This window comes from Haemorhous mexicanus, chromosome 3, assembly GCF_027477595.1.
Source record: "Haemorhous mexicanus isolate bHaeMex1 chromosome 3, bHaeMex1.pri, whole genome shotgun sequence".
Lineage (NCBI taxonomy): Eukaryota > Metazoa > Chordata > Aves > Passeriformes > Fringillidae > Haemorhous > Haemorhous mexicanus.
This window is the reverse complement of record NC_082343.1, coordinates 33,068,357-33,089,042: the sequence shown is the minus strand read 5'-3', so window position 1 is coordinate 33,089,042 and position 20,686 is coordinate 33,068,357. Positions and strand designations below refer to the sequence as shown.

Below are 20,686 nucleotides of genomic sequence, written 5' to 3'. Positions count from 1 at the left end.
TGCTTTGATATAAATAAACACTCTTTAGTCCTGATTTTGCAATCACTTACACATTTTCATGACAGTTTCCTGAGTCAGGCCTATATCTGCTCATGATACCAAACCCAGCATTTCTTATACCATGAGCTTTATCTTAGTGGGAAAATTTGCATGAATTTTGTTAAATTCCACTTTCCAAAGCTTCTCATATACATACTTGAATATTTTATTTATCTTCCTGTGTTTTCTCCTCTTTTTTTGATTTCATATATTTTGGGGGATGTTTATTTTATGGCAACATCTCACTTAAGGTTACAATAATCTAGATGATTCTAACATCTCATTTATGCTTGTTCACTTTGTCTTATGGTCATAGAAGTTTTTCCTTGAACATTCAGAGGGATCTCATGTAAGTACAACACAGAAAGACCATCTTTATATAATTTCAATAAATTGTGCAGTACTACAATATCTTTAACTGTTATTAAAATATAAATAAATAGACAAGGAATAAGCTTTGGATCATTTATTATGTCTGTAAAAACATAAACAGCCATAAATAAATGAAGATAGATTCAGAATAACCATCTGTTAGGAAGTTAGTTCAAGTCAAAACACTTAAAAATTGGCACTGTAGGCTGTATTCATGTAAATATGTATTTAGACATTTAAATATCTATCCTCATGTACAGATGTTCTGATTCACTGCAGCCTTCATTTGGGAACTGCTAAAGGCTCAGGATCGACCCACTCAGGTAGCTGCTGAAAATTGGATTCAGGTGCTAAACTTTGTGTTTTTTCTGAAATATTGGCACAAGTTCATAGTCTAACAATAGGTCTGTCTCCACAGCTGCTTCCTTGCCAAATCATAAGGTAGAGGTCACAAGAGCCTTTCTTCGTGAGTAAATAATTTGATAATTAGGTGAAATCTCCCTGATCATGAATGATGTAGATTAGAAACCACATAGGCTGGGCTTGTTTCTGCTTCCTGGGAGGGTGCTTCATCACTAAGTTTTCAAACTATAAAAACTAAGGCAGTCATTTCTGCCCTTGTTCTTTTTTTTTTTTTTTTTTTTTTGTTTGGTTTGTTTTTTTTTCTTTTGTTGTTGGTTTTTTTTTTTTTTGGGGGGGGGGTGGTTATTTTTTTTGCCTGCTTTAAAAACAGGCAAATGGTCCATAAGGTTATTCTTTACTTTTAATCTTCCCAGCCGCCCCCTCAACTCACATAACTTTTAAACTCATTGTCCAAATTCAGTCAAACTGAAAAAGGGGCAAAGCTTCTGGAAAAATAAGTGTCTGGGTAGGAGGGAGGGATCCAAATTCATGTCCTGGTGAGAGAACTGTCGGTAGGGTATGCAAGAGATACAAGGTGTCAAAACATGCCTTAGTTCATACCCTCTATTAGCTGGTAGAACTCGTGGGAAACAAGTTGTCATTGTAAAGAGGTGCAGTGCAAAATCAGCACACATCCATGGGAAACAGGCATCCCCAGAGTTTCGTGACACAACTTGCTTTTAAAGAAATCATTCAGTCTCACCCAGAAGGAATGGCAATAACTATCTACCATCAGGAAAGCTCCTGGGCTCTAGCTCCAGGCTGAATGCAAATATTTAAGTCTCAGAGAAAAAAGTCTTCCTCTCCCTGTTCCCCACTGGCTACCTCTGTGGGCCTCACTGATCAGCCCTTCACTCACTTGCTTGGGAATCCAACTCCTACTATATGCTGAGAGGTAAATTTAATGCAACCCTACCAAGTCCCCTGCAAGGCCTGCAGGTATTAGGTGTTGCAATTCCTGACATGGTCTAAATTTCTGTTCTGGCTGTGTAAGATTTATACCACAGTGTTGTCTCCTGCCCTGTGTCTCTAATTCTGACTGTTTTCACAGTTGTCTTCTGTGGATGTGTGAAGTTAAGTCAGTCTGTTAGCTGAAAATTGTGAGTGCTATTATTGTTCCTCTCCTGTAAAATCAAGTTCTTATCTTCTCATGCCATTTCCCCTACAGAACTAGAACCATAACCCCAGTTTAAGCCATTCTGACCTTCTAGATAGAGATAGATTACAAGGTCAAAGATATGTAAATAAATTAATATTAGCTTGACTTCTTCAATGTCTTTTCAGGACTCAGTGACAGTGGTTATAATCTCTGCCAGACAACTATCAGCAGTTTCAGGAACTGTTGAGGCAGATGGCTGAGGCACTAGATCTGATAACAAGCATGCCTGAACTTACTGACTTTTCTGCATTTTTTGATATTAGGTAGAAAGGAAAGCTTATGCCTCTGTAAAATGAGGATATTAAAAAACCAGCAAGAGATTTCTGGGTTACACTTTTGGGGTGGGTGTTTTTTTGTTTGTTTGGCAGGTTTTTTTTGTTTTTTCTTTCTTTTTTTTTTGTTTTGTTTTGGTTTGGTTTTTTTTTTATCTATACAATTAAAGGAAAAGAAGACAGTAGAAGAGAAGAGGTCTCAAGTGCTGGGAGGCTGTTGGTGCCTCTCTTCTCACAGACTGGTAACAGCTTCAGTTCACCTCCTGTATCTTATGAAGTCAATTCTTTAGCTGATACTCACCTTCTGTAAGAGCACTATGCTTGCGTTAATGCAGTTGACATTCCGTTCTAATCATTTCCCAAGCAGACTTGGGAGTAAGTAGGTCAGATTCTTACTCATAACTGTAGAGCAAAGATATTGGGTTCTAGCTACAGATGTGCAGATAAGCCTATCTACCCTTTAACCATGTTTTGCTACAGAATTACAGCAGAAAGTCAACAGGCTCAGATCTAACATGTTAATTGGCATCCAGTGGGATATTTTTAGTTACACTGTGGAATTATTATGCTAAACCATAATGCATATATTCCTATAGTTAGAACTTTTATGAAGCATGCTTCAGAAAATTAACTAGCCAAAGGAATGTCCTTGGCTTCCCTTCCTCCACTTTCAGCCTTTGTTTGTCTTATACTTCTCACATGTCCACATTCTTCTCCCTAGGACAAGAAATGTCGATTTTACTTATCAGTCAAGCACCCAATAAACTTTGGCTGTGTTAGGACAAGCAATTCAGGAGGACCTTTCCAGATACCACCATCCAGTGATGACATTTCTTGGTGACTCATGAATTTTCTTCACATTATTTTATTGAGACTAATGTATGTTATTCTTTTCCCTTAAAAGAACATCATTGTTTCCTTCTAAAATCACCATTCTGCTCTAGCTGCTGTTTTCCAAAAATGCTCAGTGATGTTTTTCTTATGAAGAATTTTCTCTTAATCTTGAGGTACTGCTTCCATGGGTACCAATTCAGCAGCACTGCAGCTGCACAGTTGGGTCAGAGACCTGTAAACCCACTGCAGCCATTAGCATTAAACAACATAGAAGATGAAACAGCCATCTGCGGTCTGCTGGAGAAAAGTGATAAAGGAATTTTGTGAGATGTTACTTCCTTTCTTCTGGAGGCTGACCCTGTCCACTGAGCAATAAGCATTTCAGGAAAACTTCTAGAGAATACTGCTCTTGAAATATTCCCACTTAGATATTAGTGGTAACGCTGACTTCCAGGTTATCTTTGCAAGGTGTCCCAAATCTATCTAAAAACCCCCTTCATGACTTTCCTTCATAGGAATGGACATTTCATTGTTATTAATGTAAAGCTGATTACAATGTGTGCATGAACTCTCAGATCACCCAAGTGTGAGAAAGCATATTTAAGTTGCCATGGAAGAATTTTCTTGACAGCTTTTTACTTTTGCGCTTCATTATACTACATGAAAATGCAAACTTCAAATATTCAAACACGTTGTGCTCTGCTGTGCTGTAAAACTGTTTTCTTGGCTGTTTGAAAGCTCTAGGTCAGCCTGAGCTGACCAAGAGCATTCAGCCTTATCACTTGCCTCTTCTCTTGTCTCTTTCTGGCTGACCTGATGTGCCTGGGTGTGTGTGTGGGAGCTGTTTTCCTTCGGAGACCGAGCAGCTGGAGGCTTGTCAGGCACCAGGGCTGGAAGGACTGTAAGATGAATCAATGATGAATAGGGAATTAAGATTGTGGTAACAAGATGTAGCATGCTTTAGCAGCATTAGAGGACAAAAGTGGTCATATTTTCCAGGATTGGCTGGAGAATGATAAATGACAAATAGCTCCCATGCTTTAAAGTGCTGGCATGGCAGCAAATCAGGATAGCAAACACTCAAATGACCACTGCAGAGGAGATGAGATTACTGTAACTACTTCACTGCCTATAGGTACATGATATGTGCAGCAGTTTGGGACAAGCAACTACAAATTCACCTGAGAGGAAAAGGTATTTTCTTTTTTTAAGCATGACTGTTCAGGTTCACTGCTTTTGTAATGAAGTGGAAGGATATTAAGAGAAGCATTACAGAGTGAACCAGGAGTGCTGCACTGTTAGCAGTTGGAGGTTGTCTCTGTTATGACATCTGTATGATCAGTGTTAACCAGGTTCCAATTCACAGTGCTCAGCATGTCATGTATCCTCTTTGCACACAGAAAAGCCACTTTTACTCCCATGTGTAGTTCCAGAACAGATGTTTAAAGGTCTTTTTATCAACAACCTTAAGGCATTATATGCTTCTGGATGATTGCAATTTGTCAGGTGTAAGCAATGCAAGAAAGAGCAGCAGTTTTTTCCTATATATATTTATTATATATTAAAATACACAAGTATATATTAATAAACATATAAATTCATTAATATAATATATATTTAATATATCATATTAATATATAATATTAATATTATAGTAATATTATAGTATTATTAATATTATAGTATTATAGTATTATTAGTAGTAGTATAATATATTTTTTTATATATTCATACATGCAAACAATAAAATTGTGTCATGAACACTGGAAATCAAAAAAATATATTCTTCATTCTTACCCCTATTTCAAGGACCTGTGTTTGTTTTTTATTTTTATCAGAAAAGCCTTTTATAAGAAAAAAATAACCTTTAATTAATAATTTTTACTGGAATATCTCCATTTTCGTAAAACAATGAATAAAAGTAATAAAGTGTAATATAATAAACATATGGGATATATTAAAAATATTTTTCTTTTAAAATATTGTAATGTATGTCAATACTAATTTTACCTTAAAAATAATTTCCCATCCTATTGTTTTTATACACACTTATTGTAAGCAATTACTTCATTGTTACAAACAGATGTATTTATGCCTCACTAAAATGCTTGTGTTTTAATAACACTGTGATTCCTTTGTGAAAATATTAGGAGTACATTTTAATAAACACAGCCTGGAGTCTGTGATATCTTTAGTGGCACAGTAAATAATGATATTATATGAGATAGTAAAGAAAGTAATCTTATTAACATTATATAAGTGGCAAAACAAGACGTTTTGCTGTGTTTTGCAAGAATGTGTCAGTCTACAAAATCTGAATAAGTGCTCTAAGTCAGGTCACTGACATGTAAATGTCCTCTATCACCTGGTACTGGTGTAATTTAAAGAAGAAGATTGAGTCTTTTCCAGTTAAGAGTCACTGATGAAATAGTTCTTATTCACTTTCTTTTTTCACACTTAATTCAGATCCATAAAACTTAAAAAAAAATCAGTCTGAATGTGGTGTATGTGCAGTTTCTACATTTTTTTCCAAAGGCTTCAACTTACCCAATTCAAAAGCCATGAATCTGCAGAAATACCACACCTAGGGGACACGATTTCCTTTCTCTTTTTATCTGTTTTGCATTCCTGTAAGACTACACATTATAATGCATTTTAGTTGTATAAAAATTGGCTTTTTTCTGTTTGCTTGAAAAGCTGTTATGAATTCAAATTTATGCTTTTCTTAATGTAAAATGTATAGCTGTTAACTAGCTTTTGATAAGTATTTATTTTTATATCCTTCATAAAAAGAAAGCAAATTCACATCATGGGAAGGCTATTTTTTAATCTATAATATGAATTAATTCAACTGGAAAAACAAAGGAAGAGTAATCAGAGTACCCAATTCATTTACATACATATAGATATCGATATAGATATAGATGATATAGATATAGATATAGATATAGATGATATAGATATAGATATAGGTATAGATATAGATATAAGTAGACAGACATAGAGATAGAGATAGAGATGAGATAGAGATAGAGATAGAGATAGAGATAGAGATAGAGATAGAGATAGAGATAGAGATAGAGATAGATATACAAATACAAACACATATACATATATATATATATACATACATATACACATATATATACATACATACAGATAGATAGATAGATAGATAGATAGATAGATAGATAGATAGATAGATAGATAGATAGATAGCAAAAATATGAAGACCAGAAGAAGATATCCTGATCCCTATAGTACTGATACCTGTGGAGCAGAGTGTTCCTTTATGTCTGGCTTGAGGATAAAACAGCACATTCCAGTTTCAGTGCTAGTTGTCCTTTAAACTGCTTAAATTCTGTCCTTGTCCAACAGCAATGAAAGAAATCTTGGCAAATCCACACAGTCATTCATAGCTTTCATCTCCTTGTCCCTTCTCAAATCACTGCTAAAACACCCTCTGTTGACTTCAGGCTCTTGCTTATTTAGCTTAATTAGGGAAGAGTGAAACTAGAAAACTGGCAGCTTTAGGCATATTCAGCAACCTACAGGCATATCCAACTGCTTGCTCCCATTATTTTGATGAGAAATTTTTAATGCATTGACCTATTTTTACATGGTCATCTGCATTCCACAGAATCGCAGAATAGTTAGGGTTGGAAAGGAGATGGCACAGTCCAACCCCTCCTGCCAAGGCAGGGTCACCCAGAGCAGGTGACCCAGGAATGTGTCCAGGTGGGTTTGGAATGTCAACAGACAGGGAGACTCCACGGCCTCCTTTGGCAGCCTGTTCCAGCTCTCTCCTCAGTGTAAAGAAGTTCTTCCTCATGTTGAGGTGAAACTTCCCCTGACAAGAGAAGGCTCACCCTTCTGTCATGAAGTTAGGAAAGCAGTCGTTAAAGTAATTTAGTTCTCTGTGCAATTTTTGATGGGCAAATAGACTGAATAGACTTCTTAAATGGTAATTATTTATGGCAAAATTAGGCACAACCAATTCCATTAGTGCATGGCAGATGTACAAACACAGCAGTAGTTATTAACACAAAGTCGTGGATTACTGAGCTTTTTGCTTGTGAAGAAAAACATAGAATTCCCCCTAAAAAAGCATTTTGGTTGTATTAATAAAAAACTTCCAATTGGTGGAAAGAGGATGGATTGCTAAGCATCTTGGGTTTAAGTACGTGTGTAACTCAATGTCACAAATTAGCTGGCTTAGGATTGTGTTTCATATTGAACTCCGTGATCTTTGAGGCACTTGAGGACTTTCAGGTTTGTCACTTTGAATTACATTAAAAAATAAATTGTGTTTATTCCACACACATGCAAAGATTTGTTTTTTCATGGTTTTAATTCCCTTTGCATTAATGATGCTATATTTGGATGAGAAATTAATGCGATGAACAAACATATTTCACATCAGACCAGCAAAGCTATGCAAATTTTGCACACACAAACATGATTTCCACCCAAAAAAAAAATATTATTTACTTTGTACTACCTTATATACATCCAAAACAACTGGCAGAACATCAGATTCACATAACTGGTGCAACTCTTGTTGCATGTTAGGCATGATTTGTGACTAAAATATTGTTTTGCAATAGTAAACGTTGTCCCAAGGCCAATGAGATGTCAGCCTCCAAATTCCATTCCCCTGTTGAGCATACTATTTATCTAAGATTATTTAACTCTGCTTTGTTTGATATTGATCTGTAGCACTAACATAGACAAACTTCAAAGTCTGAATTAATTGGAGAAGTTTAAGTACTTATAAAGGAAAATATATTTGCTTATTTTTTACTGCATTGATATGTTTGCTGATAAATTTTGTTACAAAACCTGTGATTTCTTTTTCATTCTTTTACTTCTATTAAAAAAAAAAAAAACCAAAGTGAAAAAAAAAAATCCCAAAACCTGGGCTTAGAAAGGATTACATGTGATATTGATAACATTTCCTGGAAATGGAAAACCTGTGATAACAGCTGCTGTGTTGGCTCATTTTCAGCTGGGATTTTTGGTTTCTTTGTTTTAGGTTTTTGTTGGGTTGTTGGTTCTCTTTTTATTTTTTTAATCCAGCAATTTGCAAGTAGTTGCAGCTATCTCTAGTAAGCTTACATCATTAGTAAAACATCATTTCCATGTTTCCTGTCCAATCAGAGCACTTCCTCTACTTGCTGACTTGTTGACTTTCTGAATAGCATTTATAGTAACAGCACTTTCATTTCACTATAAATGCTTATTTGTGAAATAACTAAAAGCTGGCTGCATATGGAAGATAACTATAGGAAGAATCTATATTTTATGCTAAAGCAAAATGCCTTCAATGAGAATTAAGAAAATCTTTTCTAGGACATGATGAGCTGAAATGTCTCTATATTAGTATTCTTTTTAAATTCCAAGCATACATGCCTTCTTGGATTGAAATATTCTTCTGCAATCTCTGCAGTACTGTAGCATTGCAAGTGATAAACACTCAGCACTAGTGATGAAAAATAGAAGGAAGAGCCAAGGAAAGCAAGAGACAAGGAACTCAAGTGTTGATAGTGTCAAAAAATATGTCTGTGCTTATTCAAAGATTTGGCCTTTTCAGGTTATAGTAATACAGTCAGCCTTAATGTTTTAAAGTGCTTTGAATTATATGTGTTAATATCAGTTTTTAAAATTATGTTTCATGATTTCAAATCAGAGTGTTAATTAAATTTTAATTTTTCAGCAAAATTTGTGCCTCTTTCCCTGGAGTAAGATTAAGCTTCCAAAGGCAGTGTTATATGTGTGGTAATCTGTTACTACACCAAAAGTTTAGATTTATTTTGTATCAAAACAGATAATAATTCTCCCTACGACATTTGTAACTCCAGCAAGTACTCCTTCATGAAACACATGTTCACACTTAGGGAGTAGCACTCTCCTCCATCACATTTGAAATGGCTGGTGAAAATCTCTACCAGCCCAAGGTGATTTCTGCACCCTTTCCCATTCTGGGATTACTCTGTGCTGAGCAACTGGAGCTGCTCCACCCTGAGCAACCTGGTCTAATTTGGAAATGAGGCTGACTTGGAGCAGAGCATTTGGACCAGATGATTCCAGAGGTTCCTTCCAACATAAATTACTCTACAAGATCTTCTTTCCAACACTTTAGCTTTGGGACCAGCCTACTTGAGGCCAGTTTGCACTTTGTGTGTACATAATCTAGACTTATCCTAAAGAACATTTAAAAGTGATGTTCACATTGCTCTGAGCCTTCACAAAGGGAACATGGGGTTGGGTTCTCTGTCTGGGTTAGTAACAACCACAAGTCATAACCTGCTGGTGTCTCCTCCTTGCCCTGACTGAAATGAACTGGAAATGTCCCACTGTTTCCTAGCAGACAGGAGGGGTTTACACTCTTACCCTGTGACTTTTCACAGACTTTCAATTAAATGAACAGGGAGACTGAACTACCTCATCCTTCCTGGAGCTGACAATTTCAAAGCAGAGTTCTGAGTCACAGTGATAGGAGTGGTGCAAAGGAGCCTTCCTCTCTCCCCACACTGACTCATCAGGGCTTTCATTTCCCACTCCAGTCAGGAAGCCAACACATTCTATGACAATTAAATTTATCCTAACAAGAAGACTTTGAAAGCTTAATTGAGCTCTGAACTGTGCCTGAGCAGTGAACTTACATGATGCGAACCCCGACATGGATGCATGTCAGTCTGTAGCTGAAATCAGCTTCCATTTATTTCTTGGTATTGGTGATGACTCCTAGAAGGAAAGAAAGCCCTGAAATTTTCCTCAAAAATTTTTAATGCTAGTTTGTACTGCTTAACTGCATTTTGTTATGTGACAGGCTCAATCACATTGCAGCTGGGATTTTTTGTTTTGAAGTAACATTCGGGTTAGCATGGTGCATTCCTGTAGTCATTCTAACTGCTGAAAATACGTGTTGGTTTGACTAGGGTGAACTGAGCCACTTAAAATGGATTTTACCATAGTTATATTTTACCATAAATAGTACTGTCATTGTCAACAATAAAAGTTGAGAATCGTGGTTTGTGACTCATACCTTCCTTGGAAGTCACTTCACTTACCTTTCAGTATCTTTGTTTTTCAGGACTCAAAAGGAAGGAATGATGCCTGTCTTTCCAAGTGGTTTTATTGTTTTGTATACTTAAAAAAAAAAAAAAAGCCCGCTCCACACTGTTATACCAGAGCTCTTTGTTAACTAGTAGCACTTCAAAAATTTCTGCTAAGAACCATTTATTCCAAGACAAGCTGAAATACACAATTGTGACTATATACACTTAAAATCAGTAAAGAAACACTTTCTTCAGTAAAGTACAAAGGAATTACATTTGAGTTATAATTAGATTTAAAATGTTCTCCAAATGGGGGCTGACTACACAGTCATGTCAGAAATTTCTTTTAAATGTTATTCCAATACTAAGCATTCCTCACATATTTAACATTTGTGGGAAATCTAATATCCCAAGATATATGACATCCCTGCAATAGCTGGTGTATGAAAACCTTGCCTTTAATTTGTGTAAAGCAGAACCTTTGGAACAATCAACACCAGGAGCAAGCTCTGGTATCTGTGAAATACTTACAAGCAACATATTTAGGAGATTAAAAACTCTTTTTGAGATTTGGCCAGCCTTGAAGTGAAATCTAATAAACTAAAGGAATGTCTTGGACACTTTCAGGTGCTAACAAATGTCTACAGTTAAGAATAGATGTGAGTGAGCTCTAAGGCTTGGTTTACCTTTCTTGTCCAGTCCAGGATGTCAAAACCACCATATCAGGCTTTTAGTGCATAGAGAGAAAGTTGCTCATCCTTCTTTAAAGCAGTAATATTTTATATTTGTAGCATTACCCTAGTGAAATTTTAAAATGAAATTATGTGGAATACAAATAACACCAGAATTATCCCAAATCATGAATAGAAGCATGTCTAGACTCAAATACAAACCACCTTTTATAGCAAAATTCAAATCCTCCTCTGTTCCCTGCCAAAGGCTGAGTTCAGTCCCTGAGGGCCTGAGCAGGGTTTCCTTGGCTACAGCAGCTGGCATTGGCAGGGCAGGGAGGGCCGCTCCTGGCCTTGGTGTGCCGCCTGATTGCATCAGCTAACACAGGTCTTGACAGGTGCAAAGACTTTCACTTCACTTTAAGCACCATAAAGCCTTTGGTGCATGATTTGGGAGATTGGGAACTAACTTTGGAAGGGCTGCGATCAGGGATCCTGATTGTAATCCTCTAGATTTGTCAGTAATCCTTCAATGCATTTTTTCTAAACATAGAAATAACATTTGTTCTGAAATGTGTTCCTGGTGCATACTGAATTTGCCAGACATTTCACTTTGAGTCAAAGATATGACAAATGTGCTTCCTAGCATTTTCATGTTGATTTATTCTTCCTCACAAAGGACAACTTCATGAAGAGTTTGAACCAGATCCACATTCACACTTTACATATGCAACATTTTTGTGGCTGACAAAGCTGGCTTCTCAGGCAAACTAACTTGGAAATAAAGTCAAACCAGAGAAGGGCTTGCTGAGACCCTTATACTTCAATGGCTATTTTTTTCCAACTAATCATTATTATTAAAAGTAGATATTTACCCTTGGGTTCATTGGGTAGATCATTCTGACTCATGCATTTAATGGATGTTGTCCTCTTGGGCTAATGCATTTCATTTTCGCATGAAAGCTTTGCTAATTCCTATAACTACATAGGATAGCCATTTTAGTACTTACCAGGTGACATCAGGGCTGACATAACCTTTCCAGTACTGTTGGTTGTAGCTTGTGTCATGACACTGGTGTGAATTATGGCTGTCTTGAGGATACAAACCTTCATAAAACACAGATGGTCTGCAGGAAAAAAAATTGTAATGATGGTCTACACATCACACATTCAGTCTTCCCTTGCAGACTCTTTCCTTTATCATTGCCTCACACTCTTAGGTAGCTTTTAATCAAGCATCTAAGACATAATTTTTTGTACAGACTATGTTCTATAATAAAGATTGTAACATGCAAATCTGGAAAATACCTCTGCTACCAGCATTATCATGGCTTCTCATTGGCCTCCCCCAGACTTCCTTGGAAATGTATCACCATTACTTCCAGACAGCTGATTTTTTTTTTACCACTTCTTTGAAAGAACGATGAAAGCTGTGTAAGCTCATTAGCAGAGCATGTGTGTAGGCTTAAAATTACAGATAATAGACATATGGTTGGAAAGTCGGTAATTCCTTTACGTATTTGCCAAGACTTAGGTCAAGGTTCAGGGTTTCCTTTGCTCAAACTGGTGAAATCAGAAATACCTCCAGGTGTTCTGGGGAGGGCTTGCACTGCATGTGCAAGACAGGTGATGAGGCACAGTTATCTCAGTTGCCTTCTGCAAGAGCAAGCCATGTTTATTCTAAATTGCACCCAATTGTGATGTGCTTTTCTTTTTACACTATTTTTGTATGTCAATCCTTTTTCTAATAGTTCTTGGTGTTTTCTGTGCACTCTCAAAATCTGTTATTTGTAACATAACAGTAAATTCATTGTAATAAATTTTGAGATCACAACCCTAGCTTTTCCTGTCAGTGAGATTAACAGTTAATGTATTGGAAACTATTTGTGTGCTTAAAAGTAATTATCATAAAAAATTAATTACCTCCTTCCCACTCAAGAATCACAGTCCTCATATGTCACATCAGTATTTGCAAAACCATTTCATAAAAAGTAAAGTGACATAAATATGTGTAAGAAGTCAGATATTTTACAGAAAAATTTATCAAAAGAACAATTTTTGCCCAGGTTCACCAGCTGTTTTGTCATGATCATGGTTCTTCAGTTTTTGCTGGTAACAAAGCCACAAGTTTTAAATCCAGATCTTTGGGCCGAGATCTAGGAGAGGATGTGAGGATTGGTGCAGTTGTACATCTACATGGCATCAGCCTGGGGATCTAGAAGCAACAGTGAGAGCAAAATCCACCCTTGCCTTTGTGTTTGCCCTGTATAAAATGTGAAAGGCCAGCTCTGATGGAGGAGTTGCAATGTCTTGACAAATGGGTCTTTCTCTGGCTGAGTGAGAGCACCATTGATTGTTTGAGAGGTTAACATGGGCACATTGTCACCCCTGCCCAGAGTGAGGCCACTGGCTGCTGCATGTGGACTACCCTATTGCAGTGTGACAGCTCCCCACTACACCAAACCTGGTCTGAGTACATTTTGCTCCTTCCAAATCATTTTTATACGTCTTGGAATATATATTCAGATACTTTTTCAGATACTTTTCAGAATATTGTTTTAAAACCAAATGAAAAACATTTTCCTTCTTTAAATCTCTCAGCAACTTTGTAGGTGAAGTTATTTCTTATTGTTCTTATTTTGTTGTCACAGTTGCTTATACTGATTTTTAAAGAATTATGGTCTGTGTGTATGAGGGTGTATCACCCTTACTAGTCCATGTTAGAGAAAGCAGCAGTAAATGTTACTGTGTCTGGGAACTGAAATAATTTGTCTTTTTGCATCAACTTAATTTTACACATTTTTCAGGAAGCTGAAATTGAATGATGTTATACTCCATGTTATACTCAAAAAGATCTCTTTTAACCAGGTTCCCTCTATCAGGAGCAACATAAGTGTGTGAATATGATGACTAATGTGGAGCAATCCCAAACTAATATCTATTTAAGATTTCAAACCATAACAAGGCTAGATTAAGTTATTTTTTTAGAAAAGTGCTTATGGAATAGAATTTTGTCTTAAATTAGCAGTGTTAAAGATAAAGAAGTAATGGTTTTAGAGGTGGACTGTGAAAGAGAGAATCTATATTCATTTTATATGAGAATGTGTTTATTTTCATTATTTTCATTTTCATTTATTTTCATTGCAATTGACCAGCAACTGCAATTTTCTATGTCATTATTTTGAAGTGTAAGACAAAATTCAATGTAACTCTTCCCTTTTTCTTTTTCTTTTTTTTTTTTTCTTTTATTAACCAGTTAATTTAGGTGATGGTATAGAATACAGCCAGCAGAAGCGTGAAAATATTGGAGTTCTCATCCGAGAGACATTGGAACTCTTTGAACGCTACGGTGGAGAAAATGCTTATATAAACATTAAATACATGATTCCCACTTACTGGTCGTGCATGTAAACTGAGTTATATTAAATGGGATGATTCCATCTGTGCTCTGAAAAAACTATCTGACTCTGTATGGCATCTTGTTAGTCATGCTTTATCTTCTCTACAGCTGCTAAAATAGTGGCTTCTGGGGCATTGGAGTGCTAGCACTATTGTGAACAAGGCTTTCCAATACATAAATAGTGTCTGTTCCTTTGATTACAATGGTGTACTGTGCTTGTTTGTTCCCTGAAAGAATCACTCCTTTATAACAGAGCTGACTCGAACAGGAATCTGAGTTAAACCTTCACTTGTGTAGACAATAAAACTATAATTTTTGTATGCGATTCAGCAATCGCTGTTCTGTGTCCACTTGCCCTGAGGGTGATGTCAGAGGCTGTAACAAGAAGAGTTTATGCTGACTGCTTAATAGGTGTTTGTCATGGAAGAGAAACACCAGTTCAGCAATGCCTCTCTGGCAGCTGTGCCGAATAATGTGCGCTGACATACAATAAAACTGTTGAATGTACATACCAATTGCAGCAGGAAAATTTATATTTTCCATTATAAGGCACTGTCGTTAAATTAATCCAGGTTTCTTACACACTCCTGTTCTCAGCTTCCAGGTATTTACTCATGGAACTTAGGTTCCTCTTGGTGAACATAGGGCACAAGCAAGCACAGTTTTGAAGAAAAGAAGCCCAGAAAAAAAAACTTGAATAAATCAGATTGAAGATACAGCATAGATAAAGTATCAGCCCCTAGCGACACTGTTAATCTGGATAAATGCAGAATATACACGTACATTTTTAAAGGGCACTTGGTATTTTTGTAACTGCAAGGTTGCTATTGCTTTTCTGTTGTTATTATTGTGGTGTGTATGTGTGCAAACAATGTAACTGTTGTTATAAGAATCCCTTAAAATTCCTACTCAGTTAGTTTCTCCCTGTGTACCCATAACACAGAACTGATATAGTCATGGATTTAAGCAAAGCTATTGAGATTGGCTTTATTGCTTTTTAAGCATTTCTTTGGAATAAACCTAAAAAAAAAAAAAAACAACAAAACCGGTCTTACAATTCTCAAAGACAACCATTTAAAATTATTGAGTCAGCTCTAAACAAACCAGAGATATTAACTTTGCCTAAAATCATGAGATTTTTTTTAAAATACTTTGAAAGACTTTAGGCTCATCTGGCTTTTATTATGTTTTCTGGAGCTCTTAAAATGTATGCAAATTGCACTTTCAAATGTTTCAGTGTAACTGTTAAGAGCCTGAAATGCACTCTTTGGTGTTAGACACATGAGACTTTTTTGAAGTGCTTATCCATATCCACCTCCATATCCATATTCACACCTTACAAGTCTTGCCCAAATGAGAGACACAGCCCTTACTATGCTCTGCTCTCTTGGAGCTTGCTGGAAGTGTGGGGAGCACCTTCCCACCTGCTGGAACTTTGAGCCATATTTGTCATTAGATCTACATTAAAACTTGCCTTTTTCTGTTCTGTGGCATCTTCAGCCTGAGGATTTTCTTTTACTCTCTTCTCTTTCCTGCAAATGAAAAAAAAAATTAGGAAGATTTTTACTCTTCCCACCTCTTTGAGGAGCTGCACCTTCAAGTGATGCCACCAGCCACAAGCACTCACCAACCAGCCCCTGGTTCAGGCATGGCTGCTGGAGGTGTGCCTTTTTCCCAGGCCCCAGAGGCATTTCTTTTCTGTTTGGTTTTTTCGTTGTTGTTGTTTCTCCTGAGTTTTGTTTTACACAATTTTTCCCGGGCTACCCTCAAGTCCCTAGAGTTGAGACAAGGCCTGTGCTGTGTCCAACATGCACCTGTGATGGGTAAGTACATCCAAAACTCCGCCTCACATCTAGGGTGTCGACAAGTCTTTCACCTTCTGGGAGAAAGGGAGGTGAAGCCTGGCTGTAGGCCCGTGCCTCTGGAAACTCCAGAGTTTTGTCTTCAAACCTTGCAGCACAGAAGCTAGCTGGATCATGCAGGGGGGCACAGGCCATGTCTCCTCTTCCAAAAATGCCTTTCTACACAGCCACCCTGGCAGTATCCGCTCAGCCTTCGCTTACAGCTTCTCCCCATTTGCCTTGCCTTGTCCCTGGCACCACTGAGCCATACTTTTCATTGACTGACATCTGTGGATTTGGTAACTGTGGCATTGCAGGTTTCCCATGAGTACAGACTGTGCTGGAAAACTGCGGCTCAGAGGGAGCTGAGTTATTCAGCTCCGAAATAAACCGAGCCCTTCATAAAAGGAGAATTCCCAGGCCACCTTTCACTCCTCAGCTATTTGTATTCTTTCCTTAAGAGAAAGTCCAGTACTGCTCTTTGCCTAACATCAAAAAGCTCCTCAATAGCTGGCTTCAGTTCCCCTGATGCTGGGCTCCAGCCACAGAGCCCCTCTCAGGAGGGACTGTGCGGGAAAGGGCTCTCAGCCCTGGGTTTTGCCCATCCCATCATCCCTCTGCATTCCCAACAGCTCTGCTGGGGATGAGAAGTTTCAGGCTCCTCACCAGCCTTTGTAATTCTTTTCCCCAGCCCCCTCTTTTTGCATGCCCTCCCCTTCAGCTCAACTAGGACAAGGCTGCTGGCTGACAAAGAGACACCATGGAAAATGGGTACTTTGTGAAGCGGCAGACTTGCCCGGGCCTGATGCCCTCAGCCTTGTGCTCTTTCTCGAAGATTTCTTTCACAAGACATAGGTTCAACAAGGGGTGACCTTATGGCAAATCATAAGGGCAATAGAGGTCATGCATATTCACATCAGGAAAAATAAGTTTTATAGAAAAGTGCTTTTCTTTGCATGTTCAGGATGAGAACATTAGCCTCCATCAATACAATTCCTATGTCTGGTCCATTGATTTAAAAGTGAACATTCTCCCATAACCTTATTATTTCTAGGAGCTGGACTGATAAAAAGAAGCATGATAAAACCCACAGGTTGGTAATTTAGAAACACTAAGAATAAAACTATTTTAAGATGTAATTTTACTAAGTCGAACTGTAGGCCTTCCAACCTTGACAATGTCCCTTTAAGCATGATCAGCAGCATATTTATAGGCAATTACTGCACAGCTCAGAGCACTTTATAAAGCACAAGATCAAGGACTCAGGTGCTTAAGCGTACAAGTAATAGTATGTCATTCAATACACTGCTTAGCTACCTTACTATGCTGAAAAAAAATATGGTTAAGAAATAGGAACTGCCTCTTGTTGACCAGATCATGTAATTGTGGCCACTGATGCTAGGGGCAAGCCAATCAACAATTTTTAATTTTAATCAATTAAGAGGTACTCTGGGCCAGGTGTTTCAAGGGGTATAAATTAAGTGCCAAGGCATTGAGCCTGATTTGGCTTAACAGAAGAGGTGCTTTGTGCCTTACTCTGGGGTCTTCTGCTGCTTTCTAGCTCTCCAGTCCTGCTAAGGTAAGGAGCACCAGTGAATGGATGTGTGAGAAGTTGAGTTGTAAGTGCTGGTTTTCTGAAACGACCTGTTTGAAATATTTCCAGTTTATCTTAATAATTGTGTTCGGTTGGCTGGCAACTCTTTAGCTTGAAGAAGAAAAAAGCAGGTGGTAACATTAGAGGGAAAAAAGGTACCTTTGGCTACATTTGTCATGCATGATCATGAAAGCAAGCATTAAATAAAATATTTTTTGGTGATTCCTCCCCAAAGCTGTGTAAGGGAGCTCTGTAACAGGTGTCAGAGTTTAGGGACCTCTGGCACTTTGTGAATACTGGCAGGTGCTACAGAGCTACCGATCCACTGAGCACTCTGAGTTGCCCGTGTGAAGGTGAGCAGGAGCAGGGGTGGCTGGGGCTGGAGCTGCCCCTGGGCTCCTGCAGAGGGGCAGAGCCTGGCAGAGGATGGAGCAAGCTGCTGCCAGCACTGGTGGCAGGGAGCCGGAGCCGGGCTTCTCACTGGTAGCTTTCCAGTGTTTCAAAGAGATGGAGCTGCCAAAAAAGTTTGAAAAGAGCCTGCCAGGAGTCAGATACAAAAGGGCTGTGGGAAGTTGTAAGTGGGAGGGAAGGTATGGGACCCTAGGTGGGAGGGTGTTTGCGCGTGGGGTGCAGGGAGGTGCAGCTGCAGCCAAGCAGGGCAAAAGTAAAATGTCAGAGCAGACACTATGTGCTTTCCTAATCCTGTCTGGAGACCCTCTGACTTCCAGAAGAGCATTCTCCAGTCTGAGGGGCTCTGCAGGCAGTGGGGCACATCACATTTTTCCACTCATCTGTAACATCCTGTGTTTTCTGCCTTAAATAAAAGCAGTGATGTTTGTGGGAACTCCATATAAAGCCTGCCTGCTTGCAACCTCTCAGAGCTGCTTTGTGCCTCCTGGAGACCGGGAGAGGAAGGTTTATGCCCTGGCAGGACAAGAAGTTCCCTGCACTGGCCCCATAATCCTTCCGGCATGTGAGGGGAGGGAAGGGGAGTGTGTGTGGTGGGGCATATCTTAGCTGCTCTTGTTCTTGCCTAGCAAATCCAGCCTGGCTATGACTGTGGGGCTCCTTGCTGAGAGCTCTCCCCTCCTTGGACAGTGCCTGATGGCTTCTGGTGAGGTGGGTGGAAGCCTGTTTGAGCAGAGACAGCAAACTGCAGAGCAGGGAGTCAGCTTTGTGCTTCATGCCCCATTCGTGATGCCACAAATCAACAAGTACTTTATTTTTTTACTAATGTCACTCAAGGTGGGAGTTGAGCAGCTCTTGCAAACCCCAGCTCGCAACCCCCTGTGCTCTTGGTGTGTGTGCAGCAGGACAGGGTCACTGTGCCCAGGAGTGGGTGACACTGCTCCCCTCTCTGGGCTTCCCCATTAGCAGCAGAAGCACCTAATCTTGGCCACCCTGCTGTGGCACTTTCCAGCCAGAAATGTGCCCTGAGTCCCCTTCCTTAAAGGGGAAAGGAGAGGCTGCTCAGATTTTCTTTGTTTTTCTTTCTTTTTGTTCTTTTTTTGGCCAACAGAGCCCCTCACATAGAGCAAAAGCCTTAAGCTGCAGAAGAATGGGTGATGGGTGCCTTCGTGGAAGAGAAAGCTGAGGGCACAGCCATGGTGGTAAGGCTGTCAGAAGGGGCATTTTTGGGACCATGCCCTCTCTGCTGCTGCTGTGGGTACCCATGCACAGGAGCCTTCTGCATTTTCTAGGGTCTGATGACCCTGGCTGCTGGGGACGTGGGGTGTGAGGGGATGAAATGGGAACTAATCCTAGTGATTTCCAAATACTGAAGGAAGTTAAATCCTTGCCTCCTTACTCTGCCCTGGTCAAGGTGGATTAATGCATAGAGGTAGTAGAAAGAAAGGGAGCACCTAAACAGAGCACCACAGTGTCAGATCTTGCATGACATACCCTTAGTTTATTAAATTATCTCAGCAATCCAAACTTCCTCTGTTCATCTGCATCAGCACAATGCCTTTGGGGAAAAAAAAAAAATCAGAGTTAAGGTTATTGGAGGGCAAAATGGGATCAGCTTTGTACCAGCCTGCTGTTGTAGCTTGCTCTGCAGCAGTGGAAACATGTTGCTTGTATTATGCTCTGCTTCTGTAGCCATGCGATGCACAACTTGGTAGAAATTAATTTAGCCTGCCATACTTCTTGTGACTGCAGGTAAGTAGAGGGATGCTTTTGGTAACATAGCTCTCTGCAATAAGTGTTGCAGCCACAGGGTTGTTCTGATCTTGCATGAAATCACATTGCTCTCTGATATGGGCATAGTGATCAAAGAAACCCAGTGCACAAGCTCCCCAAAAGATTAAAAGAAATCTCAAGGAAGTCTCCACATCACAAGCACAGCCTCTCAACAACATGTATAGCAGTGTTGGATGATGAAGCCCACTGGGTATAGGCAGGAAAAATTCACGTCTGACATAAACCGTCTACCTCGTGTTGCACATTATTGCGTTAATCAGAGGGCCTGGCTTTGAATGGGTGGTCCATCCAGTTTTGTATCAAATTTCAGTTTCTGTTTTCTGGGTGTAATTCCTAAGCCCTTCCCTAAGGAGCAATTACTGAAAAGCAGCTTGGCTAACCTGACTCTCGCCCTAGGAGCAGGGAATGATATCCCAGCATCTGGCCATCTCCATCTTGTGCATTAGTCTCATTACTTCATTTTCATGTGTTTTTGCTTCCCGCTTCTCCTGGGTCCCTGTGGTGCTGTGCTGAGCTGGAAGAGATGCTGAGGGATCTGTGTGGGTAGGGGGAAGCTGATGAGAAGAGACCGGGAGTGAGCAGCTATTCCGGCAAAGGCTTTTCCTTGACAGTTTATGATTTGGAAAATGTGAGTTTTGGGGAACTTGCATCTCTTTCTCCCAATGCATTGCAGCATTATGGAGGAAGGGAATGGAGGAGGCCCTATTGCAGAGATGTTTTGCCTCAGCTACTGCCCAGGGAGCAGCTCTGTGGTGGGAAACATTAATGCTGCTGCAGGTGGGTGACAGGAATGAGAGCAAATGGTGGGAAGCTCTTGGCTTCCCACCATTCGCTCTCAT

At 39.1% G+C, this 20,686-nt stretch overlaps 1 long non-coding RNA gene across 1 annotated transcript in view; it reads left to right on the top strand.

The window, feature by feature from the left end:
• The window catches only part of LOC132324788 (uncharacterized), a 56,857-nt gene extending 42,450 nt beyond the window's left edge, over positions 1–14,407 (top strand). Inside the window, exon 2 of the long non-coding RNA XR_009485739.1 lies at positions 14,067–14,407. This is a non-coding gene — a long non-coding RNA (uncharacterized LOC132324788). The remainder of the gene's footprint in view (positions 1–14,066) is intronic.
• Positions 14,408–20,686: the final 6,279 nt, after the last annotated feature.